The sequence below is a fragment of the Herpailurus yagouaroundi genome, unplaced genomic scaffold (genome assembly GCF_014898765.1).
Source record: "Herpailurus yagouaroundi ecotype Mexico unplaced genomic scaffold, PumYag 159, whole genome shotgun sequence".
Taxonomy (NCBI): domain Eukaryota; kingdom Metazoa; phylum Chordata; class Mammalia; order Carnivora; family Felidae; genus Herpailurus; species Herpailurus yagouaroundi.
In genome coordinates, this window is record NW_024412400.1 from 17,560,489 (window position 1) to 17,585,654 (window position 25,166).

The 25,166-nt window shown below is 45.8% G+C and overlaps 1 protein-coding gene across 6 annotated transcripts in view; it reads right to left on the reverse strand.

Annotated features, from left to right (window-relative positions):
- The window catches only part of RARB (retinoic acid receptor beta), a 771,689-nt gene that overhangs the window by 739,125 nt on the left and 7,398 nt on the right, over window positions 1–25,166 (reverse strand). Inside the window, exon 1 of one of the 6 annotated variants that reach the window (XM_040480042.1) lies at window positions 22,510–22,870. The exons of the other annotated variants lie outside the window; for them this stretch is intronic. The gene's annotated coding sequence lies outside the window, so the exon portion shown is untranslated. Of the gene's footprint in view, window positions 1–22,509; window positions 22,871–25,166 lie in introns of those variants that run through there. 6 annotated transcript variants of the gene reach the window in all.

Consider the following 25,166-nt stretch of genomic DNA (forward strand, 5'->3'; position numbering starts at 1 on the left):
AAAAAAAATTGTTTTTAATGTTTATTTTTGAGAGAGAGAGAGAGAGAGAGAGACAGAGTGCGAGTGGGGGAGGGGCAGAGAGAGGGAGACACAGGATCTGAAGCAGGCTCCAGGCTCGGAGCTGTCAGCAGAGCCGGATGCAAGGCTCCAACTCCTAGAGCGAGCGCGAGATCCTGACCGGAGCCGAAGTCAGACGCTTAACCGACTGAGCCATCCAGGTGCCCCTGAAGCCACTTCCTTTAAACAACGACAAGAATCTCTTGACCCTGTGACCCTGTGAGGAAGAGTGAACTACTGCTCACGTTCATCTGCCTCCTCTCTCTGGAAGAGTATTAAAGAGGGGGGGGGGGGGGGGGGGGGGGGGGGGGGGAACCATCCAGGGCTACCAGCCTGACTTGCTTTTTTGCCCAATGAAATGCAAGCGAAAGTGGTGAAGTGTCATTTCTAAGCAGAAGCTTTCAGAGTCAGTTAATATCTTGCCCTTTCTCTTGCTCCACTATCACAAGGTGGGCAATGGCCCAGAGGGTGGAGGCTCTGTCACCTGAGTGCAGAGACAGGACCACATGGAGCAGAACCAGAGGTGACCTATGGAGGGCAAGCAGAGTTGCTATTGAAAGCCACAGGGGCGCCTGAGTTCCTCAGCCGGTTAAGCCTCCGACTTCCGCTCAGGTCATGATCTCACAGTTCGTGAGTTCGAGCCCCACATCGGGTTCTGTGCTGACGGCTCAGAGCCTGGAGCCTGCTTCAATTCTGTGTCTCCCTGTCTTCTGCCCCTTCCCTGCTTGGGCTCTGTCTCTTTCTGTCTCTCTCAAAAATAAATAAACATTTAAAAAAATTAAAAAAAAAAAAAAAGAAAGCAAGCCACGGAGATCTGGGGTCCATTTATTACAACACACATTAGCACAAGTTGACCGATGGACCTTGAATCACTACTGTTTTTCCCTGTTACAATTAAAGAACAAATAGGAAAAAAATACCTTAAAGAGAGGAATCTTACTGAGAGACACATTTACATGTGAATTCTTTAGAACTTAGGTTATCCCATTCTGTCAACCCTGCCAAATTTTTTTAGTTATCATTCTTCTAATTTCCAGGTTCCTCCCAGTCTGCGTAACAATTTTTATTTCTTTACAGCAGGGATCAGAGAATGTATTCTGTAAGTGTCCACATTTTGGCCTTTATAAGCCATATGGTCTCTCTCACAATTACTCACCTCTACGTGGCAGCACGAAAGCATGGTGAGAAACTACTAGACATGAATGAATATGGTTGTGTTCCGATAAAACTTTCCCTGTCCGAGGTTCAAAACGTAGGGGCTATTCTTAACTTATCCCACATTCTAACCCCTCTAAGCCAGACATTAAGTTCTCACAAAACCACAGAAATTTCACCTGAAAGTTTAGCTCAGCCCTATAAGTGTACAGATGAAGAAATTGCTACCCAATTTCAATTAACAAGTCATGTCCAGGAACACAAACAGAACTCTAGCTAAAGTTATGCAAGCTGAGGTATTGAGGAATAAATGTGCTGATGTCTTCAATTTGCTTTGAAATGCATCAAAAAAATAAGATAGATTAATGAATGAGGAAATGAATCAGTGAAGGTATGGACAGATAGGTGTGGGAAAAAGCAAAGACAGTAAAACGTTCACTGTAAAAAATGGACAATGGCTTATATAGATAGTCACTGTAAAGTTCTTTTAGCCTTTCTGTATATTTGAAATTTTTTATAATAAAATGAGGGGGGGGGAACTAAATGCAGAATTTCAAGCCTCATCCCTAACCTATTGATCTCCCGTGGCAATTTATCAAGCGGAGTCTGAAAAACTGATATTTGTAAGGCCCTAAAATACCAGCTCAAACACTTCCATATTCATTCAGTAAATAATTTTGAACCCCTACTATAGGCGAGGCACCAGAACCCTACGGTAAAAAGACAGATGGGGAACTTTGGTCTAACAGAAGACAAAGACTGGTCAACCCTTGGTGGTTTTGTAATGCTCTAACACCTTTCGTCTGCACTATCCGTTAGGCTCTTAGTGTTTACCATATTGTATCGGAGCGTCCTTTCTCACACAGACTGCAAGCTCCTTGAAACACAGGGATCCATGCTCTGGCCTTAGTGCCTTATACACGGTACCTGACAAAAGTCTGATGCCATGTTTACTTATAAATGAGGGCTCTGGGTACTCGTATATGATAGGTACTCCCAAGGGGATGATGCATCGTTATTTATGTAAGAGGCAGTCCTCCACCAACATGCTTCCAGCAGTCGTTCAGTGGCTGAAGGCAAAGGTCCTTAACCCCCTTCATGAAAGGAGAGTCAATGAATTCTTGTCTTTTCATAGACTACACAGAGCCAGCGATGAAGAGTATGGTTATGTGACAACGTGCAGTCAATCTTCATTAGTCACAGAGTACATATTTGTGAACCTGCCTACTTGCTAGAATTTATTTGTAATTGTAACCCCCAAATCGATACTTGTGGCACGTTCATGGTCATGTGTGAATATGGATAAAGCCATGAAAAATCTGGGCCACCCTATACACGTTAGCGACTGAAGTCGTACAGGTAATATTCTGCTTTTTTGTTTCAGCTCTCACACAGAAAACCAATACTCTTTTTTTGTGGTCTTTTTAGTGTCATGATTTTCACATTTTGTGTGCTTTTGGTCGGTTTCTCTGTTTAAAATGACTCCCAAGCCTAGTGCTATGTGCTGTCTATCCTAAGGACAAGAAGGGTGGGAAATGCCTCACAGAGAAAATACACATATTAGATAGGCTTTGTTCAGGCATGAGTTATAGTGCTGTTGGCCATGAGTTCAATGTTAATTAATCAACAATATATATTAAATAAGGTGTCTTTAAACAGAAGCACATGTAACACAAGATTGCACATTTAATTAGTGGATGAAAATGTTGTGACCATAAGACCAGGAACCCAACCCTATTATTTTTCCCCTAGGGGCAACTGTACAGTATTCGCTAAATTGAGATTTGAGGGATTTTTATAGACCATAACTACCATGAATAATGAGAATTAACTATGCATCAAAACAACTTTATACATTACCAGAAACTCTTAGGACCGGCAGCTTCCTGAGAGCCATTACTAAGCTCTGCCATAGGCACGACCTCTCTGTCTTCATCAATGAAAAGATGAAGTGTGTAGACAAGAATACTAATTACAGGGGATAAAAGCAAAATGAAGAAGACCTAACAGGGCAAAAGGCTCAGTGCATGCCTGTCCAGAATAAGGAGTAAGGAGAAATCACATAGTCAACATCAGAGAAATTATTTCCTGTGCTTTGGGTGGCCATCATGTGTAGACCAGTATACTTAGAGACAAAGACAATTTATGATGATCTTAAAGGTCACACGGAAGCCTGCTTTTTTTTTTTTTTAAATAACTCTCTAGGACACACTGAAGTAAAAGACAATCAATCATGGAAACAGATGGGATATAGAATGTGCTGCTGTGTTGCAATTAGTAAAGGAGGATATGGATAAAGCAAAACTCATTATGCTGAAAAGCAGAAACACCGCAAATAGCAAAAGATCCTGTGGTCGACCACAGCTGTAAACTGAAGGGCAAATGAACTGCTTGTGAGGCAGAGACAAGACCAAGGATGACAGATACACCACCCCAGGTCATTTGCAGATGTTCAGCCCAAGCAAGGAAAGTTATTAAGTACCACTCAAAGACATACTAAGAAAATAGGAGGCATGAGAACGTCCTATTCACAGGTCGACGGCAGTTACCTGCCCCTTAAAAAGAACAATTTTTTTAACAAATCATTGGATTTGATGGTTTAAGACCCACAGCTCAGAAGGGTGGATATTTGTCAATACCGGACATTTGCAGGCAAAACCCACAATCCTAAAGCCTTGTAGACGGCCCCAAAATTCTTTTTGACTTTGAGCCAAGGAGCCCATCGGTGGTGTAAGCGGTTATGGGACACCCCGATTTATCCGTATAGAGGCCCACCCTGTATCCCAAGGCTGCCAAACTGCCTTGCAGCTCAAGTGTGGTCCACACAGCAGCAGTGGGATGTTACCCGGGGGCTCGTCGGCAATGCACTCTTTGGTTCCAACCAGCAAGTACTGAACCAGCTTGCATTGTACCAAAATCTCCAGGTGATTCGCACTTTACAGCTGAACAGCAATAGCGCACAATTAGGATGACCCTAATTGTCACACAATAGCCCACAATTAGGATGACCCTGGGGCCTGGCGTGAACACTCCCAGTCCCAGGCTGTGGGAAAGCTCTCAGTCTCCAGCCAATCTGGACAACTGGTCCTAATCCCACCACCGAAGGGAGTTCTCGGCAGAGACTTGAGACTCCCAGCCACTTAGAGGTCACACACCCTGGAATAATTCCCCAGGCTTTATTTCGGAGGCACATTTGCTTTTCTTTGGCTCCCGCATAATGCAGAACAAGAACGTAAGGATTCACAAAAAGCAAAGACTCTGAAGAACAATCTTCCTCCACGCCAAATCCTTTCACTCCAGGACACCCGAACCCAAAGGAATCCGGTTTGAAATTGAGCGGAAAGAGACCAGGAGACATGCTCCAGGAGGCTAGAGCCATTCGGTAGGGCTGGTGACCTAATCACCAGATCTTTCAAAGCCAGGGTCAGCTGCTCTCTTGCAATGGTTGTCAAATTGTAGCTACGTCAGAATCAGCCCCAGGGCTTGTAAACAGACTGCTGGGTCCCACCCTCTGACTATCTGATGGGGAAATCTGGGGAGGGGCCCAACAGTCTGCCTTCCTAACAGGTTCCTCCGTGAGGCACACAGCCTCACACTTCGTGAACCCCTGTTGTAAAGGGTCCCAGCTTCGCGCCATTCTGAGAGAAAGGGCTACTTTTATTCCATGCGCTGTTCAGGAAGCAGAACAAAACCCCAGCAATAAAGCAATGTGGCATTCTGCTGCTCAAAGTATGGTCCCAGAGGAGCAGCTTCCAAATCAGATGGGAGCTTGTTAGAAATGCAGAATCTCAGGCCCCACCGTGGAGCTGCTGAGTCAGGATCCATATTTTACCAAGATCTCCTAGTGATTTGTTTGCACAGTAATGTTAGAGAAGCACTGATACAGGGGCCGTGAAGAGGCTGTTAAATCTGCATCTTATCCATAAATACAACGGCTTCGTGTCCTCTGAGCCTGTATTCTATGCCCTTCTCTTCCTTTTATTTTTTAATTTTTTTGCAATGTCAACCATAGGAGAAGAAAGTTCGTTTTCTCATACCTACATAGATTCGTTGGTCAGAAGGGATAGCACAACTTACCTTCAACAACGAGAACAGAAAACTCTATCGCTGACAGCGAAGGAGCACGTGCACCAGCTTAAGGAACACAGTCTTCCGGTCTCTCCAGGGCTGCAACCAGTCAGGGGAAACCACCATAGCCCATTAAGGACATGTGGACACGGCCAGTGCCCACAGCCAGACCTAGAAATTCCTGCCCTTTGCAAAAGTTCCTCCACCTCCCGAATGACGGGCGGCGTTTATTGGCTGTGGCTCACAGGAAGGTTCGATTCCTCAGGAGCTTACTAAAAAAAGCAGCATGTTCCCATCTGCAAGTAAGTAATGCTGCTGTCACATTTTCTTCTTTTTTTTTTAATGTTTTTTTTAATGTTTATTCATTTTTGAGAGACAGAGTGTGAGCAGAGGAGGAGCAGAGAGAGAGGGAGGCACAGAATCCGAAGCAGGCTCCAGACTCTGAGCTGTCGGCACAGAACCTGACGCGGGGCTTGAACCCACGATCTGCAAGATCATGACTTGAGCCGAAGTTGGAGGCTTAGATGACTGAGCCACCCAGGGGCCCCGCTGCTGTCACATGTTCTATCTCCACTTCACTTTTGCCAGGAACATAAAGTCACACACCCTATACTGTCTTCTGTGGATTCCCTGAACTAGATACCAATTCTCCTGGAATGAAAAAAAAATATATTAATAGCTAATATTAATGAAACACATATTATGTTGAAGTTATTATGTTAAACCCTTAACATCCACTACCTTAGTTACTCCACAAAACCCAGGAGATAACTATTGTGATTAGTCCCATTTTATAGATTAGGGAATTCGAGACAGGGTAGCTAATTAATTTACCCAAAGCCACCCCGCAGTCAAATTCCAGAGCCAGCATACAAATAAAAAAGGCATTATGCAATCATTTTGGTCTCGTCGTTTCTTTCCATAAAATTCTAGCTTTTTAAAAATTATGATAGGGGCGCCTGGGTGGCGCAGTCGGTTAAGCGTCCGACTTCAGCCAGGTCGCGATCTCGCGGTCCGTGAGTTCGAGCCCCGCGTCGGGCTCTGGGCTGATGGCTCAGAGCCTGGAGCCTGTTTCCGATTCTGTGTCTCCCTCTCTCTCTCTGCCCCTCCCCTGTTCATGCTCTGTCTCTCTCTGTCCCAAAAATAAATAAACGTTGAAAAAAAAAATTTAAAAAAAATAAAAATTATGATAATGGAAAGGGTGTTGAAAGCAGGAGAAACCTTGTTGCATTGGACAGAATATGTCTTTTACTCTATGTGTATCTCAGCTTCCTCCTGTGGCAGGTAGGATAATAAAAAAATCACTCTGCCTCTCACTGAGGTATTGTGTAAGTCTATGCCTGCATTGTATATACTATAAAAGCACAGGACAAAGACAATGATCAAAGGGATGATAATCACCTAAAATAATTCATTAATTCTCACAACATCCTTGTGAAATACAAGAAATTGAGTCTGGATTATGTGCGGCAACCATCAAAACGTGGCATGCCAAGGTGCTATTTTTGTTCTTCAGGTGGGTGGAAGGGGGCTTTCTGCCGCAGAGAACTGACTCTCAAGACAGGGAGGGAATGTCAAACCTTTCTGAGGAGTTGCAGGAGAAAGAAAAAAAGGAACAGAGCAGGTCGTACATGTACAGCAGCAATGATGAATGGATGATCACCAAATCTGGCAGCCAGCTCGTTGCATTCCCCGGCCTCCTTTGCATTAAGCATGGCCACGTGATTCAGGTTTTGACAATGGAAAGTGAGCAAAAGTCATGCATACCTCCACCAGTTGTACCCCATGAATACCCCCCATGCACGATCCTCTGTCGTCCCTCATCTGATAAATGGACGCCAATACCCATACCCAGGGCAACCTAGAAAACCAGGCATGGAAGATAGCAGAGCCTTCGTCAGCCTGGGTTCCTGAGTGAATGCATGGAACGGTCTTCCTTATCTCCCCAGTCCAGGTATGCTGCCTTTACACGGCCGCCTCCATATTACGTACAGTTAATGTGATTAATCAACAGAAATGTGGGGACCTGTCTGTTACTGTAGCTGGTATTAGCCAAAGTTGATACTGGTCAATGTCCCTTTTCCCTAAAAATCTGCTATAGGCTACTTTAAATGTCACTCAGATCATTGCAAATTCCCAAGAATAAAGACTCCATCTAGGTTAAAAAGGAAAACTATCCTCAAAAGGATTAAGGGAGATTATACTCTTGAATGTACGTTAATCTCATGGTTTTCCTCCGGACTTTCTACTGGCATTGCCCACACTGGGTAGACGGGAGTTGGATTGTCGGACAGAAGAACAGGGAGGGAGATTTGGCAGCAAGGATGGAGGAGGAGTCTGCCGAAGAGGAAGACGTTCGTCATTCTGAATGCACCAGATTTCTAAGACTAAGCAGAGTCAGAAAGTGAGATGGGAGGGCTCCACGTCTTCCACCTGGCAATTTTGCCAAGACTGGCTTTGGGAGTGGGAACAGAGGGGCGGTAGAGTGCTAGCCAACCAGGAGGCAGGTTCCAGATCTCGAGGGCCCGGGGACCCTGCTGTGTGAACTTCACGGAAACACAGTGTGGGTTTCGGTCGATACAACTTGATCTCAATATACTGATCACAACTCGATACGTCAGGAAAGCACCACGTTTGATCTGGCCGAGACCCCGGCAGTACAATTCACTTCCCAAACCTTGAGGAGGCCACAGCTTCCCGTTTCTCACGGTGCCCCAGAGAGCAAGCCCTCTCCGGCCACTTCATCTTTCTCTGGGCAATATCAGCTTCCCAGCTTCCCTTGCAAGCCACCATTCCCCATGCCAGCCTGTGAACCAGCGGCCTCACGATCTGAAATCAATAGAGAAATGTTGAGACATCGGCCGGTTAGTCACAGGGGTGGCAAAATATGACCGCGGTGCACTGCCCTTGTACCTACTCCTTTGTCCCTCATGAGCAAGAAAGGCCACCGCCGGAAGGAAACTGCTCCCAGAGCATCGTGGCATGAGCTTTGCCAGGCAAGGGAAATAAAATAGAAAGGAAGCTCCCTGTTTTTTGTTCTGGCTGCACACATTTGACAGGCTTTCAGAACCTCAGCAGATCTCCTGGCAAGAACAGCAGTGAGCAACCCCCCCCCCCCCCCCGCCTCCCCTACTGGGTATGGGTAATGCCTCCTGGCAAAGACCTCAAGCACATTCATCTCTCTCCAGGCCCTTCTAGGGCTGCTGTGCGTCTGCAGAACAGATGGGAGAGTCTGCTTGTCTGACTGTTGGCTGTTTTATTTCACCCAATAAACATTTATTGAGGTTCTACCTGTGCCAGGCCCTGCGCTGAGGGATGTTCCGCCGACGTGTATGGCGGTGAGCGGGCACTGATGCGCCCCAAGGTACAGGTGTGGAGAGCATACCTGTGCGTGCGTCCGCCGCCCCCCAGACATCACCGAAACAACAGGTGAATGGTGGAAAGACAGGAACAACAATAGCACAAGGGACCGACCTTGTCAGGAGAGAAATGTCATGGACGATATCAGCGCCTCTCAAACTTGGCTGTGCACACAATCACTCCAGGCCCGGCGGGTTCAGATTTAGCAGGTCTGGGGTGGGGCCCGGGGTTCTGCATTCCTAACAAGCTCCCAAGCGACGCTGAGGCTGCCTGTGTGAGGAGCCTACTTAGAGAAGTGAAACACGTATCCTTCGTGCGGACGTGATCGATGAGCCTGCGGTTGTACGAGCAGGCAGGAGGAATGCGTCTGAATCAAATCTACCTGGGCCCATGAAGGAACTGAGGACACATGGAACTCACTGTATAATGAGCCTGTAAGGTGCCAGGTACGCTGCCTGTGTAAATTCAACAAAGCCTCGCAGGTACATGCTATTACATCTCTTTAAAGGTGAAAACGCTTAAATTCAGAAGCAACTTGTCTGCTGTCCCATAGCAAATAAGGAGTAAAGGTAAGGTGTGAAATAAAGTCTCCCTATCTTTTAAAATACATGGTTTTTTTTTAATATTTATTTATTCATTTTTTGAGAGACACAGAAAGAGAGAGCATGAGCAGGGGAGGAGCAGAGAGAGAATCCCAAGCAGGCTCTGCACTATCAGCACAGAGCCCAATATGGGGTTCCGTCTCGTGAACCATGAGACCATGACCTGGGCTGAAATCGAGAGTCAGGTGCTTAGGTGACTAAGCCACCCAGGCACCCCGAAAGTTCACGTTTTACCTACTGCCTTCCGTCGTCCCCTCATCCACGCAGGCTGACTTCTGTCTGCAAACAGATCGAAGCACCACAGATGTAGAAATGGGAGTTGCTGTCATGTGACCCTTGAAACGCAGTAAAATCTAATATGTGATTCTCTTCTCCGCAGCACTTCTCAGTTAAGCCAATTTTTAAAATATGGCTACCAGGGGCGCCTGGGTGGCTCAGTCGGTTGAGCGTCCGACTTCGGCTCAGGTCATGGCCTCACAGTTCATGAGTTCGAGCCTGGCGTCAGGCTCTGTGCTGACAGCTCAGGGCCTGGAGTCTGCTTCCAATTCTGTGTCTCCCCCTCTCACTAGCCCTCCCCCACTCTCTTGCTCTCTTGCAAAAATAAATAAACATTAAAATAAATAAAATAAAATATGGATACCATTAAAACCTCTAGCTAGACATTGAAAAAGACACACACAAACCCCCCCCCCCCACACACACACCCACATCCCCCAAATTAGCTGGTTTTTCCCTCTGGCAATAACTTGACAGCAATGAACAGGTATCAATATCTAGAAGTGATGAATTTTTGTCATGTCGGAGCAAAGCAATAATAGTAAAGGCCAAGGGTGAAATTCCTCTCACCATAAGAAGAAATACTGTGAGGCGTGTTTACCAGGAGGCCTATGTCACAGGCCAGCATTCTCCGGAGAATGGCCACAGGGGCGGCTATGGCAGCCCAGCCCAGTATTCAAAATATATTGAGTTTCATGCTTAAAGAGTTATGTTTATTGTTTCCTCTAATCAATTTTACTTCGCGAAATAAAGAGTGATATATCACTCTTAAGTTCTCGGAAGAAAGGAATGTCAGAAACCTTACAAATAAAGTACATGTTAAAGAAAATGGGTACAGAGTGGGTTCTTCAACAAAGAGAGGATAGATAGCCCACTCTTTAAGCTCATAGAAAATCATGACCTCAAAAAAGCACCCATGATTTCTCAAGAGAACTATTACTTAACAAAATTTCCACAATAACAATGAATAATGGCCTGCCAAAGAATATAAATAGAAAAGGATTTAATATATATCCCATAGCCATGAAATTATTGGCCAAGGGAGTCTGGTGCTAATAAGATCATTCCCTCAATCCCCAAATCAAATGTCCCTACAAAATAATATTCATATTACTAACTCTTAAAAGGAGAGAAGATAATCCTCTATAATTTGCAGCCCAATTGGCATTCATTTTTCTATAAGGAAAATAAAGAACTCAAAATGATAAAATAATTTCATTCTGAAGTACTTTTTAATATGCTGATCTAACTATAGCTTTGAATTTATAATGGAATAGTTTCCATGCTTTATATCTAAATTCAATGAATCTCTGATAAGAACTAAAAATGAAAATAACCTGAATTATTTCCCATCATTTGCTTATTTCCATAACTGTAGCCAGTCGTAGGCAGTCCTCAATCTTGTCCCTCCCCTGCTTCATTCGATTACTTTCGGGAATGTTGCTCAATAGAAAATCGAACCAACAAAAATTGAGAATTGTCAATGCATCATTAGGCCTTTGGAGTACAAAAACGGACTGCATCAATTAAAAACAAGGGTCCTGGCATTTATTTTCTGTCTTCTGGTTATTAAAACTCAAAAAGCATCATTTTTAATAGTTTTTTTTATGTGTTATTTTATGCATTAGCTCCACATAATAATATAACAGACACTAGCTATAAAAATCACAAAATATACACATTAATAAGTTCAAAAGAGTAACTTCTAAAACTTCCATATTACATACTTTCTATCCCTACTGCACATCCATTACCATTAATCAATATAAAAACTCCTATTTCTAATTACAAAATGTGTGCTAATGATTTCATTAATAGTAAACCATTGTATTACTTGTTATTTGCTATATTAAAAAAAACTATTAGGATTAGAATTACATAATTAACTTGCCTTCTGTTGGTCTAATTTTTCTACTCATCTAAAATATGAGACAGATGCAATAGCATCCAGTTTTGATGTAAGGGGTTACTATAAATATGGCTTGATTTTTTTTTTCTTTGAAATCTATTTCTGAGCTTGACTTTACTAAAATACTAGACGGTATTTTACAGTCACCAAAACTACAACACACCTTCTGGAATATTCTAAATTAAGTAAGGACTTTCTGATTCACTATTGTAGTTTACCAAGATTGCAGTAATCCCCACGTAAGCAGCAATTCTGACCAATTACAAGCACTTGTCCATGTGCTATGACTGAAGAACAGGGTTTGGTATGCATTTTTAAAATAAATTTTTAATGTTTATTTGAGAGAGAAACAGCATGAGTGGGGAGGGGGCAGGGTGCAGAGAGAGAGGGAGACACAGAATCCGAAACAGGCTCCAGGCTTTGAGCTGTCAGCACAGAGTCTGACTTGGGGCTCGAACTCGCAAGCCATGAAATCATGACATGAGCCAAAGTTAAATGTTTAACCAGTTGAGACACCCAGGCGCCCTGTGTATGAATTTTTATGTACAATCTACCTTGATGTTATCACTAGGGCTATGTCAGGTAAATTTCTTTTTTTTCTAATTGTATTTTTAAAGCATATGTAATATTTAAAAAAAATATTTTTTAATGTTTATTTATTTTTGAGAGGCAGAGCATGGGAGGGGGAGGGACAGAGAGAGAGGGAGACAGAATCTGAAGCAGGCTCCAGGCTCTGAGCTGTCAGCACAGAGTCTGACTTGGGGCTCGATCTCGCAAGCCATGAGATCATGACCTGAGCCGAAGTCAGAGACTTAACCGACTGACCCACCCAGGCGCCCCGATAAGATTTTTTGAAATTTGACCTTAGGTGGAAAAACTGGGACTATGTCCATGGATTAGTTCAACTGAATATACAGTATCTGAAGTTCGAGAAAGCAAATAGGGAAACATTTGTTTTAGTTTGGTTGTTTTTGTCTTTTAGAACAGCTCCCGGTTACTGATCTCCAGCCAAAAAATACTGTAACGATATTTCATTTAGGGTGTCTTCCTGGATTCTCTCCCCACACTACTGCCCTACTGCTCTCCAAAACAGTCGGCAAGAATCTGAATCAGTGTGTATTACGGTGTTTATCTTCCTAGCGAGAACAGGACTTCCACAAATCGTTGTGTGATTGGCTTGCGTTTCTTTGTTTCTTTTGCTTTTATCCCCTGCACCTTGTATAGCTCAAACAGGATAGGTGCTCAATAAATATTCATTAATGATTCAGTAGTGGCTATGCTGGGTGTCATCTTCACATTCTCCTTTCCTCTTACTCATGCCAGGTCAAAGGAAGTTGGGATAGTAGCAAATACTAGCCACTTAGATTACAAATCTATACAAAGTATTTATACACATTCTTCAAGCAATCCTTGGAAACCCACTGTGAGTTAGGAAACTTGGATTTCTCTTTCATATGAAGGGAATCTACAGCTCAGAGAACGTGTGTGTATGGCCCATATTCAAACAAACTTGACTGGAATGTTGTAAGAGCAGCATTTGCATCTAGGTCCTTAAGCACCAAATCCAAATGCATTGCTATGAAACCACAAGCAACATTCCATGCAGGGAACTTCTGGGAGACAGAAAACCCTCTGTCCATCACTAAGGCAGCAAGGGGCCGAGACGAGATGAACCATCAACCCAGGATTCAAACTCTAACTTGCATTCCTTTACAACTTTACCACTTCATTTAATAAGGGACAAGTAAAAAAACTGTTCCAATCTAGGCAGTTAACTATTCTATCAGTTTTAAATCCACAGCACAAGAATTGGTTGTAGGTGATGAAATGCTGGGTGCCCCCATCTAAAATCATGTAACGAGAGCCCAAGTGGTGGGAATGATCCCATTTTGCAGGTGAGGAAACTGAGTGTCAAGGGAGTCACACGTCTGGTGAACGATAGAGCCTTGATTCAAAGTCCACTTAGTTGGACTGATGGAGCTGTGCTCTCAACCATCCCACAATCCTATCACCTTTTGCTCCCACCCTGTTGGAGACATTTATAAAAACCTTAGGAATCTCAAACTCAATCTGTACAATGAATTTTGTAGGCCCCTTCATGGACTTTGGTACATTGTAAAATAAAGTCTCCTTGTAAATCAGGTTTTTAAAAAGGATGTTCTCCCAATCTTTCCTGAAAATTACTAAAGGGAAACCTCCTTAGGTGAAGTCAGAAGGCTAGAAGGGGGAGCCATACCACGGAAGGTCAATTACGGGAAAAACTGTCAATTGCAGGCCCTAACAAAAGAATCTCAACAATAAAGAATCATCAATTATAGCCCCCAAAAGGTAAAGATGTACATTGCATCTCGGACAAGAAATTGACTACCCTGCAACTCAGCCAGTGAGAAACCCTCATCACCCTGAACTCCTGCTTGTCTCCAATGGACTTTCACTCAAAACAACCCATCCCAGGGCTCCTGGGTGGCTAGGTTGGTTAAGGGTCTGACTTCTGCCCAGGTCATGATCTCATGGTTCCTTAGTTCGAGGCTTGTGTCAGGCAAGCTCTGTGCTGACAGCTCAGAGCCTGGAGCCTGCTTCAGATTCTGGGTCTCCCTCTTTCTCTTCCCCTCCCCTGCTCATGCTGTTTGTCTCTCTCTCTCAAAGATAAATAGACATTTAAAAAAAAAATAAACAAACAAAAATAAACAACCCTTCCCAACTTCCTCCTCCTTCCCTGTACAATAAAGTCCCTCTCTCTTCATTGCTCATGGTTTTGCCATAGTTTGCATGTCCCAAACTGCAAGTGTCTGTTACTCGAAAATAAACCCACTTTCGCTGGTAAAATAACTGACTTTTCTTCGTAAGGTGAACACTGAAGACAAATGCAGTTTTGTAAATGCAATTTTGTCTAGACTGAGATCTGTGCTTGAATTATCCAAATCGTTCCTTCACGCTCCTTAAAATTCAGTCGATAATTCATCACACCCTTTGCTGATTCCTTCTGCTTGTGTAAACTTGGGAAGTATAAACCGAGAATAAGTGGTATTCTAAACATTCATGTAAAGTCAAACACTCCAGAAACAAGATTACTCCAGAAATCTTCCTTTTTTGTCCGTATAGGTTAACAAAAGTAGAACATTAAGTCATACTGTCGCAGCCAGAAGCAACAGCCAAAAAGTTCCTATATTGGAGTATTTTAATACCTTTGTCAATGGCAATTCCTAAATTGAGTATTTTTTTTATCAGATTCAATACTTTTGAATGCACGTTACTTGGTATGAGTAAAACCATAAATTGCCAACTGGCAGCCCACGATGCAAGTTTAATCTCAAATATATTAGGTTTTTATGATCTTATTATTCTTAATTTTGATTTAGTTGGCATCAAAAAACCTGGATATTTCATACAGATCTCCAGATTTCCACAAAAACCCAGATTTCTAAACCCTCATTTCAAGTCAGATATTTGCCATTATGAGGCAGAAATTGCTCCAGAGCAAATCAAGCACCTGGAGCTGGGTTAGGACTACCTTCTTTCACATTCTTAGTCCACACTATTGCCATATTATCCTGGCTGCCTCCCGTTTTGACTTTTGGCCCTTGAAGGATTTTGAATGTTCCACCCTAGGACATGAAAATTTCCTTGCTTTTTTAAGCTTGCTTTTTGGAGGCCATGTCTTGCAAAATTAAATAATCATTTTGTGTTTTGTTTTATTTTATACTTGTTAGGATGTCTCTGGAACCACAGTGGAGGGGACGGCCATCTTGCAGCACAACCCAAGGAAAAGCCCCTAGTAGCGTGCCAGAAGGAACCGAAGGTCAACCAATCACAGAGCCACAGCACGACCTGGCGCGAAAAAGGCCCACCCACCTGGACCTAAACCCGGAAGCGCTGCAGCTTAAAAACCCTACCCCACCACACCCACCCGGGCACGACTTCCCTGACTCCTCTCTCTCTCTCTCTCTCTGTCCCTGAGTCATGGAACCTCAGCTGAGACCTTAGTTCCCAATAAAACCTTTGACTGCTAATATTTTTTAGCCTGACTCCTATCTTTACCCTGCCCGAAGCCTGACCCTAACATTTGGTGCCGAAACCCGGGGGGGTAGTAGCTCGCCTCCCTTGGCTGAGCTCCCTCCTCGCCAAGCCAGACGCCAACCACCCCACTTTAAAGCGCCTACAGGAGCTGCTAAGTAGGACAGACCCCTCTTTCCCTCCTCCAACTACCGCTGACACCCACGGGAGACGTCTCTCAAGTCAGTCTCCTTTCCTCCGCACGCCGCAAGGTCCACACGCCAATAGGCCCCTTACTGCAGTGCGAGGGACGCCTCGCCCTGCCACGCCAATGGGGAGTAACGAGTCTAAACCGCCTTGATCTCCTATCCCCCTCCAAGGTCTGTTAAAAAAACTTCCGGCTCCTGGGCTTGCAAGGCGAACTTGGTCGTAACCGACTCATCCGCCTTTGCAGAGGTAGTCTGGCCTCAGTACAAATTAGATAATGATCCTCAATGGCCACCCGAGGGGTCTTTACAATACCCAATCTTAACCGATCTGGACAATTTCTGCCATCGGCTGGGAAAATGGGGAGAAATACCCTACGTCATGGCCTTTTGGGACCTCAGGTCTCGCCCCCACTTATGTTCCTCCTGCCCCTCTGCACGCATGCTCCTTGCCCGCCCACAACCCCCCAACGACCCCACCTCACCAACTTCCCCGATCTCCGACCCGTTAGAGGATCTGGACACGCTGCCCACCGGCCCTCGTCCCCCTCCGTACTCCCAGCCCCCAGCCGTCCCACCCTCACCTCCCATATCGTCCAGAACTCATGCTCAGGCCCCTCCCAGTGAACAGACCGCAGCGGCCATCTTACCTCTCCACGAGGTGGCAGGACCTGAAGGCCTGGTTCGCATTCACCTCCCCTTCTCCCTCCAAGACTTATCCGCCATCGAAAAGTGACTAGGGTCATTCTCGGCAGACCCCACCCAATACATTAAGGAATTCCAATACCTCGCCCAAGCCCACAGTCTCACATGGCATGACATCCATGTGATCCTCACCTCTACCCTCACCCCTGAGGAGAGGGAGCGCATCCAGGCCGCAGCCAGGGAACATGCAGACCAAACCCATGTGACCGACCCCACTGGCCGTAGGGGCCGATGCTGTCCCAGCGGCCGACCCCCATTGGAACTACCAACATGCAGGCAATGGGCACCGGCGCTGGGACCAGATGATCCAGTGCCTACTATCAGGCATGAGGGCAACCTCAAACAAATCGGTAAATTTTAACAAACTTCAAGAAATAATACAGGACCCCAATGAAAACCCCATGGCCTTCCTTAGCCAGCTCACAGAGGCACTTACCCAGTATACCAGACTAGACCCTACCACCCCCGCCGGGGCCACGGTATCGGCCACCTATTTTATTTCCCAATCAGCCCCTGATATTAAAAAAAAACTAAAGAAGGCTGAAGATGGTCCTCAAATCCCTATGGCTGACCTGGTAAAGATGGCTTTTCAAGTTTTTAATGGCCGAGAGGAAGCTCAAGAACAACGGCGACAGTCCCCTCTCCAACAAAAGGTACAATTACAAACCCAAGCCTTGGTAGCTGCCCTGAGGCCAACCGCAGTAAAGCCTTCTGGACCACGGCCCCCTCCGGGGCCTTGCTTTAAATGTGGCCAAGAAGGCCATTGGTCTCATCAGTGTCCCCATCCCAAAAAGCCTACCAGTCCATGCCCATTGTGCCAGCAAATGGGCCATTGGAAATCCAATTGTCCTAACCCAGGGGAGGACAGACTCGCGACGCCCCCACGTGGCGAGGCTTCACCCCGATTGGACTCTGCCTTCCAGCTGCCGGAGATGGAGGATGACGACTGACTAGGCCCAGACTCAGTAACTCCGGTGACCCACGCTGAGCCCAGGGTAAAACTCCAGGTAGCGGGTAAGTCCATCTCCTTTCTGTTGGACACGGGGGCTACCTATTCCGTCCTGCCGAGCTATTCCGGCCCCACCACGCCATCCTCTGTTTCGGTCATGGGCATAAATGGCACCCCCTCCACTCCCCCATGCACACCGGTACTCACCTGCTGCCTGGATGGCTTCCACTTCTCCCACTCCTTCCTAGTCATCCCCTCCTGCCCCGTCCCCTTGTTGGGCCGAGACATCCTCAGTAAATTAGGAGCCTCTATACATCTACCAGCTATCTGCCCCTCTCCCTCCCCCGCTCATCTCCTGCTGGCTGTTATCACAGACAACACAGACCACAGCCTCAACCCACACCCAGACCTCCCAGTAGACCCAATCGTATGGGATACATCCACCCCAACAATCGCCACCCATCACCAACCTGTCCTCATTAAACTCAAAAATCCATCGCAATTCTTGTCTAGACCCCAATACCCAATCTCCCACAACCACCGACTAGGCCTAAAGCCCATCATCGATCGCCTACTCAAGGAAGGCCTCCGAATCCCACGTCACTCCCCCTGCAACACCCCAATCTTGCCTGTAAAAAAAGCCAAATGGCTCATATAGACTAGTACAAGACCTCCGAATAATCAATGAAGCTGTAATTCCCATCCACCCAGTAGTGCCCAACCCATACACCCTCCTCTCCCAAATTCCCTCACCCACAACCCATTTTACAGTGCTTGATCTCAAAGATGACTTTTTCACCATTTCCCCAATCCCGAATCCCAATTCCTCTTTGCCTTCACATGGCAAGATCCAGTCACCTCTCTGGCCTGCCAACTCACATGGACGGTACTTCCCCAGGGGTTTCGTGATAGTCCCCATCTCTTTGGGCAGGCCTTGGCCAGGGATCTCCTCAAAGCCCCACTCTCCAGTCACTGTACTCTACCACAATACGTAGATGACCTTCTACTATGCGGAACCTCTTTCGACCACACCAAACAAGATACAATCCATATCCTAAATTTCCTGGCTAACTTGGGGTATCGAGTCTCCCCACACAAAGCCCAAATCTGTACTAATACAGTCACATTCCTGGGAGTCTCACTCACACCTACCACCAAGGCCCTAACCCAAGACCATCTCCAAGCCCTCCAAACCCTGTCCCCACCTACCAATGCAGACGAAATCCTCTCCTTCCTGGGTTTAGTGGGCTTCTTCCAGCACTGGATCCCTAACTTTGCTATACACGCAGCCCCCCTATACAAAGCAGCCAAAGAAACCCCCCAAGGCCCACTCTCCAGCCTGGGATCGGTAACAAGGGCCTTCCAACAGTTGGTCACATCTCTAGTCACTCCATTCCTTTCCCTCCCCAATGTTTCAAAGCCTTTCCTCTTATACACAGATGAGAGGGCTGGAATTGCGACAGGGCTCCTGGCCCAACCGTGTGGCCCTAAGTTACAAGCTGTCGCCTACCTCTCTAAACAACTGGACCCTACCATCAGGGGGTGGCAACCCTGCCTCAGAGCACTTGCAGCAGCAGCCACCCTAACCAAAGAGGCACTCAAACTCACCCTACACTGCCCCCTAACGGTACTTTCATCGCACCGTCAATCTGAAATCCTTACACATAAAGCCCTGGCACACCTCTCCCCATCACGCATACAATTGTTCCATCTGCTCTTTGTTGAAAATCCTGAGATATCTCTCCAACTCTCCCCCAGACTCAATCCTGCTACCCTACTTCCACAAATCAACCCCAAAGACACTTCACAGCCACCCTTCCACTCCTGCACCGAACTTAGAGATATTCTCTCCAAACCTCCATCTAACTTAAAGAACCTTCCCCTCACTTCCCCCTGATTTCACCCTATTTATAGGCGGTAGTTCACTAGTTGACTGCAAGGGCCACCGACGAGCAACGTACACTGTAGTTACATTAAACCAAACTCTAGAGGCCCAGACACTACCCACAGGAACCACATCCCCGGAGGCTGAACTCACAGCCCTCACTAGGGCTCTCCAATTGTCCAAAAACAAAAGGGTCACAATATACACAGACTCAAAATGCGCTTTCCTTATTGCACACACACACTCCCACTTATGGGAAGAAAGACGATTCCTCACAACGAAGGGTACCCCCATCATCAACGGGCCACTCATGGCGAAACTCCTTGAGGCCCTCAAACTCCCACAGGAAGTGGCCATTGTCCACTGCAAGGGCCACCAACCCCTAACCACAGAGATAGCTATAGGAAATCACAAGGCTGACAACCCTGCTCGACAAAGAGCTCTCTCTCTCGACCCAGTTCCTATGGGCATCCCCACCTAAGATACAACTCCCGATTATACCCCAGATGAACAAAAACAATACATGGCCCATCCCGAGGCCCACACCAACGCAGGCTGGATCATGCTGGGCCCCCGACTGGCCCTCCCAAATAACCTGGCCCCTTCCCTACTAACAAAAATCCACAAAACCCTACACATGGGGCCGGAGGCCACCTTCCACTTCCTTGAGCCCATTATGTACCACCCCCACCCACAACAACTGATCACCAGAACATACCAACGATGCACCCCATGCGCAGCAGTCAGTCCCCAAGGGAGAATGAGGCACCCAGGCCCCACTCCTCAGATGCGGGGCCATCTCCCGGGCAAAGACTGGCAAATAGATTTCACTCACATGCCAAAACACAAAAAATTACGGTATCTCCTTACTATAATCGACACCTTTACAGGGTGGATAGAAGCCTTCCCCACCTCATCTGAAGGAGCCTCCACAGTGGCTGAGATCCTACTCAGGGACATCATTCCCTGCTTTGGTCTACCGAGAAGGATACGGTCTGACAACAGGCCTGCTTTCATCTAAGCAGTCACCCAACAGGTCTCCAAAGCTTTGGGTATTACTTGGAAACTCCACATAGCATACCACCCCCAGTCCTCAGGTAAGGTTGAAAGGGCCAGTGGCCTCATAAGAGACCATCTCACTAAACTCTCCATAGAGACTTGGCTTTCTTGGCCTCAACTCCTACCGATAGCACTCACCCGACTCCGAGCCGCTCCCCGAAGACCCACAGGCCTCAGCCCATTTGAACTCCTATACGGGCGACCCTTCCTGTTACCCCAACCCCTACCAAAAGATCCTCCTCCTTTGGCTGCCTATCTCCCTTACCTTAGCCTGCTCTGCCACCTGATCCAATAGCACGCTGACCTTACTCTATCAGCTCCCACCGATCTCTCCTCTCCCCCATTATCTGTAAACCCAGGAGACTCGGTACTCCTTCAAGTAAGACAAAAACCTTGCCCCCCGATGGGAAGGTCCCTACACGGTCATACAACCCCCACGGCTGCTAAATTATTGGGCCCCACCCTGTGGGTTCACACCTCCAACCTCAAGCGGGCCCCCCTTTACTCCCCATACCAGAAGAGTCGTGGACCTCCCAACCAACCGGCCCCCTCACCCTCAAACTAACCAGACATGCCCCTTCATGACGGACCCTTCCCCTCAGTTTTCCACCTTCACACTCACAATACTACACGAGCTACAACTCTCCCACTCATGTGACCCTACCACTCTCCCCTCATCCCTCTCCTGGGTCTCCGACTGTTGGCTTCAGGGAACTTTCTCTGATTTCTCCCCCGTCAAACTCTCCTCCTTTACCTTTTTGCTAACCATACTTATATATCATGATGATACTTCACCTGTTACTCCTTGTTAACATCTTCCCCCTTATACCCTCACAACCCTCCTATAGGTGGATTTTTTACCTATCCGAAACTTTTAATGGACACACCTCTATCATATCCTCTACCCCTTGCCCCCTTGTTGGGTGCCAAAATCAAGTCACCTTTAAATTTCCCTCCTTCAACACCCTCCAAGCCTCTACACAGATTACTCCCGCCATTTGCTTTTTACATGACCAAACCGACAATATATGCTCCCAAACCTGTCCCGACCAATATGGAGGATGCCCCTATCACTATTATAACATACACTGGCTCAACCTATACTGTTTCACAGGACCAAGGAAGGGCCGCTTCTGCTTAAAAAATGGCAACTTTACCCTTACTATCCCTAATCCATGGGATATCCGCTGGCAAACCGGAACAAGGGGCAAACTGTATCAGAACGGCCATCTCCTCTTTAACCATCTATCGAATCTACGAACCCTCAATGGATCCTTCCCTCTCCAACCTTAAAGATCTTACCCAAGTAATCACAGACCAAGAAAACCAGCTCAACACCCAACTACAGACATCCCCTGCACAAAATCCCTTCTCATGGCTTACACTAATCAGACAAGAAGCGATCCTGCTTAACCACTCAGGCTTAACTAATCTGTCACACTGCTTTCTTTGCGCATCCCTCCAGCGGGATCCAGTAATAGCCGTCCCATTACCCACCCCCTGTCCCAATTTCACTAACTCCATCAACCACCCCAGAAGTCAAACCTCCCTACAGGTTCCCGTCCTCACTGAGAACCCCCCCCCCCAATACAACACATCTCACCCGATATGCTACTCCTCTCATGCCTCCCCAACTTGCCCCTCCCCCCTGCCTATGCCTAGCCACGACCCCCCCCCAGGGGGATTCTATTGGTGTAATGGCACAGCTTATTAACAACTGCCCAAAAATGCTTCTATCTGTCTCCCAGTCACCATCATCCCCCAACTCACCCTATATGGACAGGAAGAACTCCATCAACTCCTCGAATTCCGTCTCCAAAAACGAGCCGGTTTCCCCCCACTAATGGTCGGACTATCCCTGGCCACCTCCCTATTGGCCGCTGGGGTTGGGACCGGCTCCCTAATACACTCCATTAGCTCCTCCAGGGATCTGTCAGACAGGCTCCAAATTGCGATAGAAGCCTCAGCAACTTCCCTATCCACCTTACAAAGACAGATCAACACCCTAGCACAGGTCACTCTACAAAACTGATGGGCCCTAGATCTCTTGACAGCAGAAAAAGGGGGAATATGCCTATTCCTGAGAGAGGAATGTTGCTACTACCTCAATGAATCAGGCTTAGTTGAAACCAATATAGAACACCTAAAAGAAATCCAAAAAACCCTATCCGCCCGCCCAAGATCCTCAGACCCCCTAACCTCCTGGTGGCAATCACCCCTCCTAACTTGGCGCCTCACCATAGTCACCCCACTAGTTGCTATCTGTATAATACTTATGCTCTTACCTTGTTTCTTCATGAAACGAATTCATGAAGTTTCCCAGGTGCATTTCACCAGATGGTGGTCTGGCCATATTCCCGCATTCCAACCTCAGACCCTACATACCATGACGTCGCCCTTACACCCGCAGGAAGCAGCCAGGTCAGATCCGTCGCCCATTATCACCAATAAGAGGTTGGAATGTTAGGATGTCTCTGGAACCATAGTGGAGGGGATGGCCATCTTGCCAGCACAACCCAACGGAAAGCCCCGAACAGCACGCCAAAACGAATTGGAGGTCAACCAATCACCGAGCCACAGCACGACCTGGTGTGAAAAAGGCCCACCCAGACCTAAACCCAGAACCGCTGCAGCTTAAAAACCCTATCCCACCACACCCGGGCGCGACTTCCCTGACTCCTCTCTCTCTCTCTCTCTCTCTCTCCCTGAGTCACGGAACCTCGCCCGAGACCTTAGTTCCCAATAAAGCCTTTGCTATAATTTTTTAGCCTCTGACTCCTATCTTTACCCTGCCCGAAGCCTGACCCTAACAATACTATGAGTGTTTTCAATCTGCACTGGTTCTGTTACAGGATGTACTAAAAGAACTCCACATTCCTGTTCACCAAAAGTTGCAGGTTTCCTATTAATTTAGTCAGATCATGGGGTCTGTCCCTGTGGTAGGCAAAATCTTGCACTCCCTGATACCATTCCAGTAAATGTCACCCTATTTGGAAAAAGGGACTTTGCAGATATAATCAAGATTACTAATGAGTTTACTTTGTAACAGGGAGACTATCTTGGATTATCTGGGTGAGCCCAATCTAATCATGTGAGCCCTTAAGGAAAAAGAGAACTTCCTCTGTTTGGAGGTAGATGAGATGTAGGGAAGGAAGTCCGAGATGGGAAGTGAGAGATGGCTGAACTCACTGTTGCTGGTTCTGAAGACATAAGGATCCATGAACCAAGAAGTACCTCTAGAAGTTGAGAATGATTCTCAGCTGACAGCCAGCAAGGAAATGGGGACCTCAGTCTTATAACGACATGGAATTGAATTCTGCCAACAACATGAATGAGCCTGGAAGCAAACTCTTTCCCAGAACTTCCAGCTAAAAACTCAGGCTGGCCAATATCTTAATTGTTTGGTCTTGTGAGACCCTAAGCAGAGTGTCCAGCCATGCATGCCTGGACTTCTCACCTACAGAAACTGATATAATACTGCGATACTATAAGCCAATAAGTTTGTGTTAATTTGTTAAGGTAGTGATAGAGAACTAATACAGGCCCCATGGTCACTACTGACCCCAGTAGATGCTATCTGAATGCTTCATCCATAGCAATCATTATTTCTTTGTTGATGTGACACTGTCATTAATCTTTTATGTTTCTGAGCCAATCGTATTGATTTGGAGCCCGTATCCATTCTCTATCACTGCCCTAACAAATTAACACAAACCAAAAAATAAACGGGCCAAAATTGATACTGAGAAAATTAATTAAGTAATGTATGAATCACATGGAAACTCAACCTCTTGAAATTGAATTTTTCAGAATTATCTCTTTTAACTATAACGTTGAATGTATTGATGTGTGAGGCAAGAATGAACGTTCTACTCTAAATTTGACTTCTTTCTTAAATTATTTATCAAAAGAATACTGCAATTGCCATTGTATCAGTGAAACATTTGCTACAGGTTTAAAATTAAATGCAGAGCACATTCACAGACCATCAATTTGGAACCTTCTTTTGTCAAACTCTGTTTTTTAAATATCTTAAAAGTAAGGCTTATTTTACTAGTGGAAAATTCTTAAGGAAGACAAGATAATATATTCACTCAATACAAGACTGTTTAAACTGTATTCATCTCTGAGAGCAGTACCATTTTCAACACAGAGAGAGGGGGGATTGATGACCACATTACTCAGTGTTTAAAACCAGAAAGGAAGGTATGGGATCTGCAGTTAAACCTATCCTCCCCTGACTCTCTGCTAGTTTTCTTCATAGGATGTATTGTTACCTGAAATTATAGTTTTATGTGTCCACTTTATTGCAATATATGTCTCCTAATAGAATGTCAGCCACAAGGGGCCAATGACTCTGCCTTCTGGTTCATTGATGGCCATCCAGCCCTTACAAACATGCCTGGTACATAGTAGATTCTCAATAAATAGTTGTTAAGTGAATGAGAAAATAAATAATGAAAACTCTAGGTCATCTTTCATCAGTTCTGATATGCTAATTTTATCCTCATTCATCTTCTCACTAAATTGTTCCTATGCCTTTCATTTCTAACCTTAATTTTTTCAGTGTCTCCATTAAAACAGTATGTCTCTCCTTCCTTAGTTATTCAACAATAATACTGAGCTCCTTGGATATTTCCTGGCTCAAGAGTCATCCATCCATTCATTCATTCATTCATTCAACAAAGGAAATCAGTCGATGAAGTCAGAAGAATAGGGGTCTAGATCATGAAGGACCTTCATGACTAATGTCTAGTCTTGGGCTTTTAGTAAGAGTGAGAGGTGGGAAGCCACTGGAGGACCCTCACACAGTAAGTGTCATATTCTGATTAACATTTGAAATAAAGGCAATCTCGTTACTATATGAGGCATGGTAGAAACAAGGTCACCAATCATGCAATTGTTGGGGTACTAATGTTTTTTTTAACTGCTCAGGTTCTCG